The 18679-nt window shown below is 40.8% G+C and overlaps 1 long non-coding RNA gene across 2 annotated transcripts; it reads left to right on the top strand.

Annotated features, from left to right (window-relative positions):
* Positions 1 to 111: 111 nt before the first annotated feature.
* Positions 112 to 16437, top strand: LOC118177069. 2 transcript variants are annotated; one of them, XR_004755668.1, is made up of 4 exons: positions 112 to 349; positions 11119 to 11175; positions 14356 to 14509; positions 14617 to 16437. It is a non-coding gene; the product is annotated as an uncharacterized LOC118177069 (long non-coding RNA). The 2 variants fall into 2 exon arrangements; XR_004755667.1 differs by having other exon boundaries at positions 14356 to 16437.
* The last annotated feature ends 2242 nt before the right edge of the window (positions 16438 to 18679 follow it).

Raw genomic sequence — 18679 nt, 5'->3', positions numbered from 1 at the left:
CCTTCCCTTCCCTTCCCTTCCCTTCCCTTCCCTTCCCTTCCCTTCCCCGACACACTGTGAGGAGATGACTAAATGCTACCACAGGAGGGAGAAAAACAAACAGGAAAGAACTCAAAGGGCTGGGATAGGGCTGCAAAGCAAAAGGCATAAATCACTCAGCTCTTCCCTCCCTGAGCTCTCCTGCAGCCAGCACATGCACACCACCTCCCTTCTGGATGAGGCTTTGGCATGAACGGCAGATCCCATTAATGCTCCTTCATGTTACCACAGCAGAGCAGCGCTTGGCAAGAGGATGCAGGATACTCCCTCAAGAAAACTTTGAAGGAACAGTGCTGCACGGCTGAACTAGGTAGTGGAAGGGAGGGAGGGAGGGAGAAAGTGGGAGGGGGAGAAATATCCTGGCCCAAAGAAGTGGTTATGTGGGGAATCATGTTTGAAATGGCTTCGCAGAGCGTAAAACAAGTCCAGGATTAGAAATAATTGAAAAACATGTGTGCCCCTGGAAAACTACCTGTAGGGAGTTTGTGGAGGAAAGAATGCAGTTCCTATTTTTCCTTTCCTTTGAAAGATTGGCTTAACAAAACAATCAGCCACATGAAAAGGCAAGGAGCACAATTCTCACATATGCTGCTTGACTTTTTTCATTATTACTCTTAAAGCATGCTCTGTGAGAGGCAGTTGGAAGAAGAGTAACTGCTTGAATCACAGCTCTCCGGGCTCAACTTGGTCCTGCCTTACCTCAGTCCTTTTGTGCTTGTTGTTTAAAGCCCTTCGGTTTTGTCTAGACTAGGAAAAAGGGGTTTTATTCAAGAGTTACAGTTCAATTGAACTTATTTAAATAAACAAAAGGCAACACTTGAACCAAATGAGGATTGTGGATTAGCAGCTCTAGTTCAGTTTAAGGGGTGCAATAGAACTAGATTAGGTAAACTGTACTGACTCCTTCCATTTTCCTAATTAGACAGGCCTTCAAAGTTTCTCACAAGTGACTGACTGGGAACCTAAGCAAACTTCTGAACATAGACTGGGCTCCTTCCACCTGGTTCTCCCCTGGAGGAGCAGGAGAGGAAGAGAATTTCTCCTTTGTAGATCATTTGACCTTAACCTGTCCAACTATCTACCTAGATTCTTGGTTTTTACTATAAAGCATTTGGACATTGTCTACTGAAAAGCCACCGAGGAACTGAAAATGTTCTTCCAGGTGATTACTAAACGTACTGGCCACAGGGCTGAGTCCCACTTGACTGCTGTCCTGCTGTCCTAGCTGAGGGAATCATTCGGTTCTTCCCACAAGGAGGGACAATGCAATAGGATTAGCCTTTACTCCACTGCTCCTTTCTGTTTTGAAACTGCCTTTCAGAAAAATGGACAAAGCAGCTAATAAATTATTCTTCTTATGCCAGGTATTTTCCATTTGGAGTTTTATCTGTTGCTGGGTTTTGGCACCGTTAAACTATTAACGGTAATTTTAAAAAGAATTGGGAAACTGGCTTCCTGGATTGTAGCTTTTGGCTCTCCTGCACAACAGGATGATGAAGCTTGCAAGTATCTGTTGTTACCTGCAGCTAACTCTAGCTGGTTACCGTTTATCTTTCCTCTGCCTTTCCACCTCTGCATTACATAAGGGTTCCAGGAAGGCTGCTGAGATGACTGCATTAGTGTGTTTGGTTTTATACCTTTGTCACTTTATATCCTTCTTTGGCAGTTGTATCTACCTACATAATTGCCCTTATTAAAAGGCTTAGTCATGGTCTGAAGTAAGTGTAAGCCACTGCTGTCTGTGCACGAGTGTACTTTGAATTACACCACAGAAAACTGGGGTGCATCAGAGTTTTTTGCTTAAGTACCTTTCCATTCAGTACAAGGTGGCAGACTCTTGCTTTGAGACTGAAGCAACCTCCGGTGCTGAGCATTTGCACAGGAGGAGTAGAACTCAGCTTGGATAAAACCTATCCAGCATCACCTGAATCAAAACTTCATTTTGGTTCACATTAATACTACATTAGGGCTTTGGTTCAACACAATGCAGTGAAGAGAATAAAAATGTGGTCTCTGGTCCAAGAAGCCTGCTGTCTGAACTGGAGTGGTTCCAGGGTAGCCCTTCTCATACAAACTAACTCAGGGAAATATTTTTTGTCGATTAGTATAGTTGTAAAGTTGTTCTTTTTTGTAAGAGAAGAAGATTCACATAGATTGGGCTGTTAGAGGAGTAAGATTTAGGAGACTTTTAAAGAGTATGGTAGTGTACTTCCAAAAGGGTTTCAGAAAGGCAAAGAAGAATTAACACGACAAGGAGAAGAGGAAAAAGAAACAAGCAAGGAGCCTTTAACATTCTGATGAAAATTTGAAATTGATGCTAGGCAGCAAATAGATGTTAATAGGAAGATACTCAGTAACCTAACCTAGAAGCTGCTGGAAAGGAAAGAAAACGGTGCTGAGTAAGGGAGATTTACACCCAGGTCCAGAAGACGACTCCGGAGAGTCACAAGACCTGGACAGACTGTTGAAGGAAGTGAAGAGATACACAGACCGTATTTATTTTGCATTCTACTGGAGTCTGGAAGTGACTATACCACTGTGTTTGATAGTGTGCATAAATACTACAAGAAAATTATTTTGGGCCCTGAAAATATTAGAAAATTATCATCTAAACTACAGAAAGAAAACAAGATACAGTAGAGATACAGCAGGAAAACAACAAGGTTCTGAAGCAGGCCCACCACTGATTTTAACTATCCCCCAGACTGTACAATATAGATTTTTAATGGGGTTAAGCTTCAGGTTCGTTACCTTTAAAGTTTGAGCCTTGTGTCTAGTACGTGTGAGCTGAAAGGAACACCATCTGGACAGGTCAGTGCAGCAGGAGGGGGAGCTCACTGAAACTGGAACACATCTTGGAACTATAGTGGTTCTTTTTTTTCCAGGGAAAGGAGGGGAGTGGAAATGGAAAAATGTCAGTGAGAAAAACCAAACAGGGCCCAAAATGCAGAGCTGAGGAAGTCTGCAATGGAGAATCTAGTTGAGACAGCTGTGCTGAGGCTGACCTAAGCTAGGGCTGACCAAGCAACTTCCATGATGTCATGCTGTGCTTTGATGGACCATTAAGTGAGCTCGTTGGTCCAGTCCTTGCTCCCGACACCTATTAAATCCACAGCTTTTGAGTTGGAGTTGTCAAGGTAGCGCTGCATTGGACACTGAGGGAATCCGTGTGGATTATTGCGAAAGAGACAGAGCCTGCAGAGAAGCTTTTTGGTCTTTTCAGGATATTTTTCATATGCATGTTCTATGATTGGATTAAAGAAGGAAAGGAATTACTTACTACCTGCCCACTGTATCTACTGTTTAACACCAGATGAATCAAGGAAGGCTGGTTTCTGTGCTTGGGCCTAGACTTTTTCTCTGTAGCCTAGCAGGAAATATCCCTCAATTTCAAAAGTATAGGGAAAAAATAGTTAATTAATTCTACATTGCTTATAAAAAAAAAAAAATAAATGGAAGATTCATTCGCATTTACGGTAGTCACAAGACATTGCAAGTATTAAGGTTTTTCCATCCCAAAGGATTCCAGTCACTGTTCTATATTTACATTGTAGATAACAGATCTTACATAGCTTGGTGAATTGCAAGCTCCTTGCAAGACATAGAGCACTTCTTGGATACAGGTCCTGTCTGCTTTTCTTGCAGCAGGCAACAGGATCTTCTTAGGGATGCCATAAACCTCACAACAACAGGCCCAGCACTGTCCTGTCTACTTCAGAGAAACTGTTGCCAGAGAATATTATGAGTCAAGAGTCAGTAATGCGATTATCTTTTTAAATGAATCCTAAATGGTGGCTCAGACACTCACTGATTTTGATTTTGATTATCCTCAATCAAGTTTTCTTCAGGGGATCCTCTCAGTGTTTCCATACCTCCTTATTCAGGTTCTCAGTGTCTCCCATTTCTAGGCCTCACAAGAACACCTACCCACTGCCTCCTGCTTCCTTCTTCCCGCAGAGCTAAGCTAAACGTGGAGCTTGTATCCCATACACTCCTTTGTCTACCACCAACCTCAAACTCCCAGCAACACCTCCAGTGACGTGTACAAGAATGCCACTCTGTGTGGCTGGAGAGGAGAGAGAGATTCTTGTGATACTCATTCTTCTTGACAAAGGTCAATTATTTTGACTAGGTCTATTAATGAAGTGCAAACTGACAAGCAACGAAGAGACTGGCTAGTAAGTTGCTTCTTACTTCCACCAGGAGCCTTGAAGTGCAGGACAGATTCCAGGAAAGATTTTCTGGAAAATGAAGAGAGACCCAATAAAGTCTCTAAGCCTGGGCAAGTCAATAAACTGTCACAGTTGCCCGGAAGGAATTGGCTTGTCTTAGATAAACTCACAAAGGCCCTGAAAAAACAGGACTTTTTTAAATGGCAGAGATTAATTTTCTGACTTCAAAGTAGTATTAATGCAGAACTTGGCTAAGGTTTCCTGCGCAAGCAGTTTCCCCCCGAGCAATGATTTCAGAATCCGCCTTGTTTTAAGGCTGGCATTTGCTGCAGCTGCAGACCTGGAGTATTTTCGATCCCCTCTGAGTGCTGGAACACTATCCAACAATTAAACCGCAACCCAAAAACAATCAAACATCTGTTTGGAGGCAGGCTGCTCAGTGACTGACATTCTCCTGCCAGCATAAACACTATAGCTGCTGAGTGATTCCTGTCTTTTGTGTGTGTGTGTATACATATGCACGGCTTGTGTGTTTTTTTGTTCCTGCATGCAGTATGTGTAAATATGCTTCAGAGCATTTTTATTGCAATGTATGGACGTAACCGTATAGCTTATTTGTGGAAGTATTTTCATTGGCATGAGCACATACTTTTGACTGTCAGCTTGAGATTTGGTTATTTGTGTGCTGGAGGTGGCTTTGCAGGAAGCAAATGTGAATGTGGACTGAGAGTCTGGAATCAGGTATGTGTTTATACAGCGCTGGGTGTACTGGTGTGTGTTCATTTACAGACATCTGCTTGTTTTCATCTGGGCAAAAATAGCATTGCAACTGCATGAGGTTTTACATAGAATATTTTGGGGTGTTTGCATGTGTGTGTGCATGTAGAGCCGTCCGCATTGAGGTGTTTGTGCTTTTTGATGGGCAGCTTTTCTACACCTGACATCCACAAATACATCAGCTACTTGGGCCCAGAAAGGGAGATAACAGACTGCTGGAAACCATTCAGATTTGGGCTCAAAAGAACAGCTAGGTCTGGCCCTGCTGAAATCTCAGCCTCCTAAAACCCCTGGTTACAAGAACTCTCTCTCTTGGGACCATGGCAGAGCATCCAAAGATGATTTGTCTCCAGCGCTTTGGGGTGATGAAGGGATGGTGATGAATGCTGATGTTAGGTCTGTCTGCCTAGAGGCCAAATTATGCTCTTTCCTAAAAGCACTTTAGAGACTCCATGCAGGTAGCTGCTTTTGTCCTCTTTTATTTATAGATTTCAAATAACCGTGGGCTGTTGATGGCCTGGATAAAGCAGTATGCAAATGGCATTCGTTCCCAACAGGAACTCCCTCCCTATAAAACTAAGACCAGCTTTCAGAAAATACAATTGTTCCCAATCCAAGCCAAATGACAGCTTGTGCTGCTCCTACCAGTTCTCCCTGAACCCCCAAGGTCTAGAGACTGCTGCTTGCCATTTGTGGTGTCTTTATACACCTAGCAATATGTGAGTCACCACAGCAGGTGCTAGCCATAGCCTGCTCACTTGAAAACATCAGTATCAAAAGTGACAGAATCTGGGCCACCCACTGGCTGTATTTCTGGAGCATCCCTCTGTCTAGGAGAGAGCAGCTGGAGCTTTTTGCTTTAGAGCATTTCTCAGATATCCTATTGCTGGCATATAAGAACACGCCAGCAAAGGAAAGAAAGATTCGATGATCTTCCCGCCGTGAGCCCCACACTTAACTTACTGCTGTAATCGCCTCATCTTGTGCACCAGCCTTGTTTTTCTTTTTAGTAGATAAGCTCAGAAAGTGTACTAGAAAATAGATTTGCCTCAGAAATCATAGGAGGTTCTATTGCTTAGCAGCTAGGGCAGAGTGTGGAGCACAGAGCGTATTAGAAAAGCACAGAGAATCAGTTTTCTCCTGCCCAGGTGCTACAGAACATGAACAACATGAGCATGGACAACACGAACAGAAAGCTCTGCCCACAGCAGGACACAGCGTTGCAGAGGTTCCAAGGTCTGCCTCTGCCTCCACAACAACCTCCACATTTTATTTAAGATTCTCTTCCTCTTTCAGTTTTTCAGTTATGGGGCTTGTGGCTCGTTACAGTCTGGAACTGTACCCCTATTTATGACTAGAAAAAGTGGTGCAGTAACAAGACTGCAGTAACAGGACCCGTCCGTTCAAGGTCTGTAAGCCCCAGAGGAAAAAAAAAAAAAAAAAGTGCTTTGGCAGCTGATGGCATGGGATGGAGTTAGGTGAAGATCTTCCTCCACTTCCCTCACACTGGCTGCCTCAGCACTGTTCCAGAATGAGCTACTGAAACTCTGCAATGTAGAGACTGCATGGCACAATGTTCAGGGACTAAGGTAAACACTTCTATCAATTTCTGATACAATACTCATTTCTTACTTCATCACACCTTTTTGTCCTTTACTTGCATGCAGGACAAGTAGCAGCCTTTCATCCTGACTACAAGAATCCGCACAAAGGAAATGCAGTGGACGAGCTGAATTTGGAATGATGCTCTTGTGCAGTTATACTACCCAGCTCCTCTTCAGCTTGACTTCTCAGAAGTCTTGCCAGTGGCTTGCACGATCTGTGTGCTACTGAGTGAATGGATAATGGCTCTGAATCCTACCTAATAGAAAGCATTTTAATAATGGTTTAATAATAACTGGCTGGGTTAGAAAGGGATCCACTGGAAATAACAGATAGTGAGATATTTTCCTTAGAGTTTAAGAAGTCCTAGAATCCACTTTACATGTATCCGTTACATCCTTGAGTTCCCAAAGCATAGCCTAGGAATAGCTAAACTCCCCTTCTAGTGCACAGACTGTATGCGTATGCGGGGCAGAACTGGTTCTACAGAAAGTGTAGGATAAAGAAAGAACCATTGTTGGGTTTATTCAGGACCAATGCCATTTACATACATTGGTATGCTACATTGTATTTGTTGTTGTGGCTTATGCATATTTCATTAGAGTAAAGGAGGAATGTAGGTGTCAATCTGTTAACTATCACTGCTGCTAATATTATTTAGATTTGCCCTGGGTTCATATTAGAAAACATGTAGAAAATTTGCAAGAACAGAAAGTCTTCTCATTCATGGATTTATTCCAGCTCTGCTCATCCCTTTTACACTTTCCAGTCCCGTTCTAATTTATAAGCACTGGTGAAAATCAGAACATTCCTGGTTCCTGCTCCTTCAGTGCCATTAACTACGGTCCTGTTAATCTGTCCTCTAATGTTTGTAGCACATGAATATCTCAGAATCATTGCCACTTTGTAGGCTTACTTCTTTGCTAAATTTAAAACACAGCAAATATGTTGTGTCCTCTCTCCCATTCTGTACAAAGACCCTGTAGTAATTCCAGAAACAGCCACCATCTGACTCCAATACTTGTTGCCATGTCATCCTTAACCTGAATCCAATTTTACCCACAAAACCTGTTGAAACAGCTACCCATCGTGACTTATGAGCATGTTTGGGACAGAAGCTGATTGTACGCTAGCAAATCTGCACAGTGCTCTAAGGAGCACTCTGAGCTTCTATTACTGACATCCTCTTGTAATTCTCTGCTTAGGAGGTGGAAATTTTCTGTCCTACTAGGACTGGGAGGAGGTGTTACATTCTTAAGCCACACATTGCGTGAGATATGTCCATTTGCTGGGGGACAACAGAAAGACTGCTCTGTAATGCGCACTGAAATTTTCACTCCTGCTTTTTTCTAACACAAGATCTCTCAATAGGGTATAACACGATGATCATGACAAAAGGCCCTTCGTCAACATTAGCAGCTGCTCAATCTTTATCTCTTGTTTTCCCACAAACTCCATCTCCAGAAAAATACAAAGTGCAACTTAAGGAAGCTCTCAGCTGTCTACTACTTTGTTAATTTCCAAAACAGATGTGAAATATGTTTTGGTCTCTCCTCTGTTTCTATCTTGTCTGTCTCTAATTTGTGACTAATTTATGATTCTGAAACCTTGAACTGTTCCCTTAAAATTTATTCTTTATTTGTTGTAGGAGTTTTGAGTGATATCTGAAGCTCTTTTGCTTTGTGGATTAGCACATTTACCCTCCCACTAATTAGTCCAACTCTGAGAAAGTCCAAGACTAATTTTTGGCTCATTATGCAGTCAATCAATAAATAATGTGAGGGATGTGAAAAGAAGCAGTAAGATACAAAGCTAATAAGTGTGTAACATCTAAAAAAAAAAAAAACACACAAAAAAAACCAAAAAAACAGAGTATTGCTCAGTGAAGATCTAACAGGATGTATTAAGGAGCAACAAAATGAAACAAAGAAATATGAAATCTCAGCATGACTGCTGGGAGTAATGTAGCTGAAGACAGTAATCTCCCAATGGACAAGGCAAAGAATCAGTCACGTGAACAACTACGGACAACTAATAAATGCTAGAAAGCTTTTAGTCAATAAGCTGGATCAAAACCCTGACGTTTCTGAGAATGAAACTTGTATAAAAGAGCACGACTCTCTTTGAGAAGGTGGAGGTTATTCAGATCTGGAAAGGTATTTGCTGCCCAAGGTCTCATCCAGGCTGACAACAGCTTCCTGTAGTCTGCCCTGGGGGAAAAGGGGGTGCTAAATCCTCACATCTGCCATCCCAGTGCACAGCTGTGAGTCGCGCAGGGAGAACCATCCCTGCTTGCCCAGCTGCCCTTCCATTCACTGTCACTCAGCAAGTAACTATTTCACAGGCCTTACTGAAAACAATAGGACCTTTCAGGAATGAAATCAAATCTCAACTCTGATAGGAAGGCAGCTGGGAGACACATGAAAGCTTCTGCTTGCTGTCTCTTACTTGGCTCACGAGGTTCGGATCCAAAGAATCCCAGCAAACCACCCACAGCCCCTGCAGAAAGGTCAGTGCTGGAAGGAGGGTTCTGAATGCTTGGTGCCCTGAAGAAAGGTGTACAGCCAGACAGATAAATAGCTCACTAACCAGTTAGTGGGGAGAGGACAAGGAGGAGGAGACATGGAAATAGAATACAAAAAAAAAAAAAAAAAAAAAAAAAAAAAAAGAGCATTGAATTTCACCATGGATTTTTTTTTCCTCCCAAAGGAAGACCCCATGTTTTATAAACTTGAGGATTCATTTCTCCCATTGCTGACATTTTTGTCACCTTGGGGGCAGAAGGCAGCAGCTTTTAACAGCACTCAGTTATGTTACACATCCCCCATTTTTTTAGGGCACTTTCTGACCTTGGGGGAAGAGTATCACCTGTTAAAACAGCATCATTATCAATAATCTCTGCAGTCTCCCTTGAAGGCTGTTTTCTCATCTGAGAACTGATGAGGTCCAACACTATTTTAGCTTTCTAATTATTCTAATTTTAGGACATTAGTGCTGCTGATTAGGAAATACATTGCACCCAGAAAATGGATGGCTTTCATTCCTAAGGGTATGTCAACGCTGCAAAACAGCTCGCTTGCAGCTCACTGTACAAGCACAGCATTGAGAAGTCAAGAAAATTAACCCATGTGGAGCTTCTTGGTAACGTACCTAGATGCCTTCTGGTACTTAAAGTCACTTATTTACAAGCACATTCAGTATTTATACTTTACTGCAGTCTGGAACATGATTTTTTCTGAGAAAACCAAGGGTAGGAGAAGAGCTGCAGTTCAGACAGAAGTACAGTCAAAAAAAGGCTGTTTCTTTTTGACTTCAAGAGAATATACAGACTGCTCTTTAGAGTGGTGCAAAACCAGGTATGCATACTGTTTTGTTAGGGATTGGCCAGTCTATGACCTCTCTTTCTTTTTGCTTGAAATACACTGAGCTGTTACAAGCCCAGGGAGCTTGGTGTTCATGTAGCAGCACACAATGCGTACTTGCCTAGCCTATAGATTAACCATGTGTTACTTTCCCCTAATGCTATTTCTTCACCTAATCCTTATTCTTGCTGCTGAGCTTGCAGGGAGGTGCCTGCAGAGTGCAGGTGGAAATTACCTGTGGATGTGAGGAAGAAACTGTGCTTCCCTTCCTAGCAAAACGCAACATATACACTCTTCAGTTTAAACAATCTTATTTTAGACTATGAAAAATAATGGTAAACAAGACACAAAGACTCCAGAGAGATGCCAGTATCACTCTGTAGGCTAGAGACCATTCTGTTTTATAAGAATATACAGCAACTTGTGGAAGTGAACCCACCGTCCACAAGGACAGCGTTCAGCTGTGCTATACAGAAAACAAAAGGCAGACCGTGTCCGTGGCCCCACACAAACAGTTCTTGACTGAGATCATTGCGGGCAGTGATAAATGAAAAGAATAGAAATTCTCCAGTTGAGTGCTGACAAGTAGTCTGGGTTTGACAGTGAAGAGAGAAAAAAATAAGACACATTTCAGACATGTGATATGCCTGGTGGTGTCCTTGTATGGCACTGTCAAGGATATTGGACCAAATTCCAGATTGCCATTGACATGCTTTCTCTGCTTAGACTATGCTGCCCATAGCTACTAAGGCATTTTTCAAGGTTTTTCCTATGTGATGACAATTGTGAATTCACATCTTCATATTGTCTTCCTGTCTTCTACCACACCGATTCTCAGCTCCTCTACTCATCCTAAGTGCTGCTCTACTCCCCGCACCCAGTTCCTCTGTTTTCCACTTTGGACTACAAGTAAGAATCTGCTTAATACAAACATGCCTGCTCTGAGTACTTACTTGTATGAAAATAATACACATTTCAAAGTCCTTTTGTCTTTCTCATCTTTCATTTCTCAATTTCTCATTTCAGTTTTGACTTGCTCTTATGTTTTGAACAGATTCTTATTCCCTACTCTTGAATAACACTTCTGAAAAAGCTTCTTGTTTGTATAAATGCTACCTGCGCTGGTACGGTATGCATCCTTGTAATACCTTCGTGTTTTCTTGCAGACGGGGGATAACATTTTTACTACTGATAATGGAGACAAGAGTTCTTTAATTCATAAGGTAAGGATTTAGGTTTTCACCTCTGGAGCTCAAGAGCTCAATCCCATTTATGACCCAAAGGAGGAGCTGTTATCCAGGATCCCATCACCAATTTCCAGCATGCTAGCACTGCCCTCTCATCATCAAGTATTTGAATTGTTAACCCATATGTCACGTTTCCCTGTACTAGAGAACTCACAGATCCTCAAATTGGAGAAAAATAACTAAATAAAATACCACTTAAACATTTTTTTGAAATGGGTAGGGAAAAAGTATTACAATGAGTGATTTCAATCTTTGTACTGTCTGCTGAAGGTCTCATGCTGCCAGAAACACACAAACAAAAAATAATTCCTTTTTACAAATGATGCCACTCATTTTCTACCTCAAAGACTTTTGTACCTGGCATAGTGGAATTCTGACAATCAAAAAGGAATATACTTAATTAAAACGTAGTGGTGGTTGAATATTATTTTTGTTTTTAGCAAATCAAGGCTGAATCAATAATACACATGCTCACTCCTTTAAAGTGGATGTTTTCACTATGACAAAAACAACTGAAACAGCTTGGAAGACATATATTGAGAGAAAGACGTGAATAATATTTGCAAATTATGTAAAAGCATTTACTTATTGGGGAAAAATCTCACTAATGGTAAAGATCAATAAGTTAGTTAAAATAAATCAAAGATAAAAGTTGATAAAACACAAGGGAAGCAAAAGCAATCATATAACTAATACTACAAAAAGCATCTATGAAATAAGAGAAACTGATAACAACAACTATAAATTAGAGTAAGAAAGTGTTGAGGGATTATAATAGAAACAAAAAGGTACAAAGAAAATAACGAACAGTACTTATCACCTGTAACAAAACAAGCAAAAAAAAAAATTGCTCTGTAAGGCTGATACAGAAAATGCATTTTTCATAGCATTCAAATATAAGCTTATATATTTGGAGATAATGAGAAATAGCTCAAGATGAACTCTTAATGCAATATTACATTCCGCTGCCAGCAACACTACTGGATCTGAGGCCGGGAAGAATAGGGAGAAATTACACAACAGATCACAGTAGAAGATGACAAGTCTTTTCTGGTCTTAAAATTCATATATCTATTAATTACTAGGTAGCTAGCCTGACTATGCTGCTGCTAGCAAAAGTGCAGCTGCATCATTACAGGAAAATGGGACAGGCTATGTATACAAATAGGGCTAGAGTTCAAGCATGCCTGCCCAAATCCTCTCTGCTACTCCATTTAGTGCATTCTTTAGCCTTTATCATTCAAAGCACTGCATTAAAATCTGCTGAGCTTCACTGTGTTCTGGATCAGGGTTAATGCACGTCTGAATCCTCTGAGCTGGAGAGCTACTACTTAAAGCCAGTTTCAAGCATTAGCAGATTATTTAAAAATGCCTTTGGATGAAGATGAAACAGCTCAGATGGTGTGTGATAAGAAACAATATATACCTAGGAAAGCTGTTGAGAGCTAAATGGTTGGACTTGGGGAATGGTTCTTTCACTGGGACTCTACCGGCAAGGGAACTCCTATCAGATCGTCTCTTGCCTTCAGTTACAAATGGTGAGGATTTAGCTCTCCTCCCAGTGCTCTCACTTTGTGGGAATCTGCTGGGCCATCTCTCCAGTGCTAGCAGAGTTGGTGGAAGACTTCAGACATCGTTGGCAATGGGCTGAGGTGATGTCCGAGTACTGTCTGTGGACCTTCTGACCCTCCCTACCAGCTGCGTGGAGGCTAGGAGTGACAGGCCTGTAGACAAGGGAATTCAAATAAGAATCTATCACTTCTCTGATCTTCTTTTTTTTTTTTTTTCTTGAAAAATTAAGCTAGACTACAACAGCTTCCCAATATGGTACAAGACATTATTCTGAAAGATGACCAATACAACATCCAGTTTACGTTAATTTTGGTTCCCTGAAGTTGAAACTGGGGTTGCCCTGCTCACCTTGCTCAGCCACTACGGGCCTGAGCCCCTTCTGGCAGGGCCATGGCCTCTGTTGGTCGTGGTTCTCACGGCCAGCTCCCGGCTCACCTCCCTCGGGGAGCAGCCAGTCACTGCTTCACTGGCCACAAAGGTGCGGCAGCAGCGGCACAGGGACCGCCCAGCGACACTTCAGCTAACACTGCTCCTTTGAGAGTTCTCCATATTTGAAACTGAGAATTTTGCAATTAAGGCACTAATGCTGATTTCATGCTTTTCCCCCACCATACAAATACTTCCGCTTAAGTACATCACTATCGTTTCATACCATGCCTGAAATGTAACCTGCTGTAGTACGCCCATTCACAAGAACACCTCTCTCCTGCATCTCCTGCATTGCTCATGGTTGTATTATGGTTGATAGTAGCATTACAAAAGCCCTTGAAAACCATCTTGACTGTAAGACAGTAATTAATTTTGCATTTTATTCCTTTGGCTTCAGTTCACTCTATAGAAGAAGTTCAAAACTGTAATTTATCTCTGTTCTTCTCAAGCATTAGTAAGAATAAGACAGATGAGAAGGTGGTTACTTGATACATGAGGAAGAACCAAAAAGTGATATGGCTCAACAACGAGGCACACTGGATGTCAGATATCCTTTGGACCAACTGATTGAACATGATTTCAGTTGCTATAAAAACCCCTCCAGCCCTACTGACTTAAATTGCTCTCATTTATTCATCTCCTGAAATAATTCCGGTTATTGTCACTAGACGAAGATTTGCCTTCGTGACTTGCAAACGATGAGTGCTGAGGTGGGGTTTGGACAGTGGGATATCACCGAGAGGTGAAATCAGAAAGACCTAAACATTTCTCAAGGGATTGCAATAGAAGAGGAGAAGGCAGATGTAAAGTGAAATTCCTTCAAACCTGTAAAACGGAAGCAAATCTCCTTATTTCCAGATACTTGTTTTAATACCCTTTCTTTATAGGAGATTAAAAAATCCTCTTAGAAGACCTAATTTTTATTTTTATTTTTTTATTTTTTCTAATTTAGCTTTTTGCAAGGCAGCAAACTTCTCAAAGTGCAATAACTCATAAATTTTTAGCTTAATTTACAGAACAAAATTGGCCTACACAAGACCAGGACTTTATGCCTTGCCTGCACTTTGCTCCTTTGGGTTTGATTGCTATGCTAATTAAACAAGACATTGGTCAGGTTTTAACACACCATCTTATGATTTTTTATTTTGCTTTCAGCTTTTTGAAAGGTTTCCAAGAATACCAGGCAAGGAAATGAAATCTGCATCCCAAGGAAATGATCCCTTTCCAAAATTGTTAATCTTTCCTTATGACATGTTTTGGAATACAAATGTATCCAGAGGGGGTTTATTCAGCAATATGTTGTGTTCATGTAAGTGATCAAATTGGGGTTTATTATAGTGGTACATATGTTAACAATAACTCAAACTTTTATTCACCCTGTTTCACCACCACAGCTGCTCTTGGTTTTTCTTACAGCCCCACCCAGTGACACTTGGAACACAAGCAGATACACGTATGTATTACAGGGAGTGATGTTTTACATTGTTATTAGAGAACTCGGCTTCCTTCAGCATGCAACATTATCATAACAAACTCATGACTGCATACTTTAACTGTCACTATATTGCATTCCATTTATGCTGGAATCAGCAGAATTAGAAACCAGATCTGGTTCCTACATTCACTTCTGATGAATTTTTGCAGTACAGGGACTGAAGGCAATTACAGGGCGTCTGGATGTGCCAGATTCAATCCATTTGTAGGTCTGTCCCCTCAGCACATTCAACGAAGCTATTTAAGGGTTCTGTGTAACGGGACGTACAAGTAAATAAAGACAACAAGGACTTAATATTAAATTCAGTAAGCGGCTTATAAGTGATGAGTATTTCCTCCAAAAAGAAAAAATGTTGTGGATGAGAAACAGAGAGGGGTATGCTATGCATCTGAGTGTATGCAGTGAGAAATTCTGAAGTTCCCAAATAGGGCGCCCCTTAAAAGAGTATCCCCAGAAGGAAGTGAAATATAAGCACGTTTCCAAGAACGAGTAGCAATTCTGGTTATTCAGATAGAGACAATTCTGCATCATAAAATTCAAGCATCTTAAAGTCTCTTAAGACAGGCATAAAAAAATGTAAACATTAACCATCACAAGTCCTGAAAGCATAGAATTTCCTCCTCCTCTTATTTTGAGGAAGAAGTAACAAGACTTTTTTTTATTATTATTTTTTAACTCAAAACATTGCTTAGAAACAGCAGGTCTTAGATCAAGAACCAAATGGGGAAAGTTAAAAATTCACTAACATCTGGCTTGGGCAGTACGAATTCTGAGAATATAACTATTTTTTCTTTTATTCCCTGAACTCAGAACAGAAGGCATTTTACACCAGAATCTTAACAGTTTGCTGATGACTAGGTCCTAGACAGTTCAAAAGAAACTTCTAAAACTAAGTTTACTAGAAAGCCAATGCTCTAAATAAAGTAAGAGGAAGGGAAATGTGTCATGATGGTAAAAACAACCTTCTTCAAACACAAATCTTAAACAACAGGCTCTTGAACATGCACAAAACCTGAAGTCCCAAATGAAACAGCCTGCTTTTCCTCTGCAATAAAAAGTGGCATCAACCTGAACAACATTTGCAGACCTTAATAATAAACATCCATCTAGACCATTTCAAACCCTTACAAACAATGGTTGGTAAGTGAGCGTGTTGCTAATGAAAACCAAAGGATGCACCACCGTAGTTACCCATGGGGATAACCAGAGGATATTACAGATGGGATAGAGACCGTCTTCCTTCTTGAGAATGAAAGGTTAAAGATACCACAGCGAGAGGTGTTGAGCAAGGAAGCTTTCCACCTTCTCCGTACCTGGACATGAACAGCACAAGGACGACACTCAGGACGGAGCAGATTCTTTCTCAGTTTTTGTAAGTGCTTAGAAAATACTTGGGATACTTCGGAAATACTTGGGTTGTATGCAAATAAACAATGGCAAGAGTAAAACAGTGTGCTGTTTATACATCCACACACAGACATGAATTTTATATCCATGTCAGTTTAAGAAGGATATGAAATGTCTTCATTCTAAAAGAGTAAGAAAAAGTCTTCCAATAAAGATATCCTGAAGGAGACAAATACAGACTGTGTGCTTGGAAAGGTGCATTGCTCTCATTTCTTCTGCAAATACTTATTCTAAATGAATAGTTCTCCAACAAAACCTCATTTTACCATGCTCAGCATTCAGTTTGTTCTTTCTATTATGTTGAAATGTAAGAAAATTGTTTCTTATTATGCAATTTATCAATGTCCAAGAAAATGGGCCCTGATCTCACTCAAAGTCCTAGGCTATTACAAGAAAACAATACAACAAAACCAATTACACCAGTTCTGGTGCTGGCATTTTGCTTTTCAGTTCATAGGACAAATAATCTCAATTATTGAGAGGTAAATCAGGCATGAGCTTGTTTACTGCCCATCATAAGCGCCCAGGAATTTATTTATAGTCTATATCCCGTGGTTACTTGCCCATGTAGTCAGACCTTTGCTGTTAGAGAAGGCAGCAACATCTGTGGAACCAGGGAGGATATCTAATGTTTGTTTCATTTCTTCCAACTTCAGTATTCTCCAAATAAAAATGAATTACACACTCAAACAGTCAACTGTGCATTTCCTTAAATCATCCTACAGACAATGATTCCATGAATTAAAAAAATGACACCTCATTAGACTTGAATTATAATTGCTTTGGCAAAGGCAGATAGCTTGTATCACCACAGACAGGAGGCAAAGACTTGTGAATAACCAGCAGTATTACTACAGATATGCTTCTTAACCAGCAGAGGAGAACATCTTGCCTTGCTAGCTTAGCCATTCAGGCCGACCTGTGCTATCCTAAAGACCAGACTTGTAAATGCATTCTCAGACAAGAAGCCTTCATTCATGTGGGTAACTGCATATGAGCAGGACTAGTTCCTGATGAATCTCTATTCCTAGTCTGCTTCTTATCTAGCTCGTGACTGTATGCCAAACCGAGCTCGCAGACCATTTCACAGCGTGTTCTCCATTTCTGTGTACACAATTTCAATTTACGTGTGCATTAGCACAGCAGCACCATTAACGCTCTGATGGTAAAAATCAAATATGTTGGATTACAGAGATGACAGCAAAGACGTAGAAACACGCGCTAGTTTTAAACAGGAAATAGTATTGCAGAGAATAAAGCTAAACTAACGGGCTATAGAGTTAGACAGCCTCTAACAATAGGATTGGGAAAGAAATGTAAAGTTTCAAAGTACAATCTGAAGTGACTAAATACAAGTCCTGGGAGACTCCCTGCTATCCTCATCTCATAAAATATAACTTTCCTAGAAACAGACCGATAGTGGCATTCCGACTGGGCTTCTTACTGATAGCAGAGCAGAGGCTTCTAGTAAATCAGATTGGGGCTTCTTCAAAATACTTTTGTACAAATTAAGTTAAAATGAAGCTAAAAATAATAAACTAAAAGTGTGCAACTTTAAAAAAGATGTACCTGGAATATTTCACAAAACGGATTATTCCCCAAATGGTGCAATTATTCTAATGAATTTGCCTCCAGAATAAATGGCAGCTCAATAGGAACTAGTGAAGCGTATTATTGTGAAAAAGGTGTTTTGCAAGTATGACTGTAACTTCATAATGCCAGCCATAAAAGATTTTGTAGGTACACAGAAGGACTGTTTCATTGCACTGCCAAGTTGCTGTCCAGGCCAATTACACATGCATGTGTGCTGCTGGTTGCTGGAGGTGGGCACCACCACAGGAGGCAGGATACATTGGCAGACCGAGGCCGAGCAAATTCCCTTTTGCATAAGCCCACATACAGTGCAAGAAAAATTAATGGACAGCAACAGCAACTTTTTACACATTGTAAGTCCAAGACCATGCATCTGAACACAGCTTTTCACGCAGAACTATAAAATGAATGGGATGGTAACAGGAATATTCGGGCAGAGGATAAGAACAATTAGTTTCTGACTTGGTAGCCAAATCTTTTAGCTTATGTAAGCAACAAACAAAGTACCACAGGCTGCAATACTCTATGCTCACCTAGCATACTGATGTATGTACTTCAGTCTAATCCTTCACAAACACCAAGTCTATCATCCCAACACAATTATTTTCTACCTATAAATCAGTACAATCGGAAAAGGGCAAGTGACAAATGACCAGCTTTTTAATTAAATCTGATGGGAGGATCCACCTGTCTTGTCCAGATTCCTCATCGTCAGCTACCTGCCTGGTTGCTTCCATACCTAGGTACACATTTCTGGCCTGTGTTTAGCAGCAAGTCAGATGAGATGATTGTTAAGTGTCCTTTAGGTACAGATCTGTAAGTTTGAGTTTCTCAGCCATGTTTACTACAGCAAAAGGCAAGGTACTAATTAACACAGAGTGAACAAATGATGTCCCTTTGTAATGGTAGCTATGGGTGCTGTGACAGAGTGCAGTGAAAGAAGTAGAGAACACCTCTTCCAGTGAGGAAATTCTGAATATCAGT

Source organism: Oxyura jamaicensis, chromosome 21, assembly GCF_011077185.1.
Source record: "Oxyura jamaicensis isolate SHBP4307 breed ruddy duck chromosome 21, BPBGC_Ojam_1.0, whole genome shotgun sequence".
In the NCBI taxonomy this organism is placed as follows: domain Eukaryota; kingdom Metazoa; phylum Chordata; class Aves; order Anseriformes; family Anatidae; genus Oxyura; species Oxyura jamaicensis.
The sequence above is the reverse complement of the archived record's forward strand: the minus strand, read 5'-3'. Positions and strand labels throughout refer to the sequence as shown.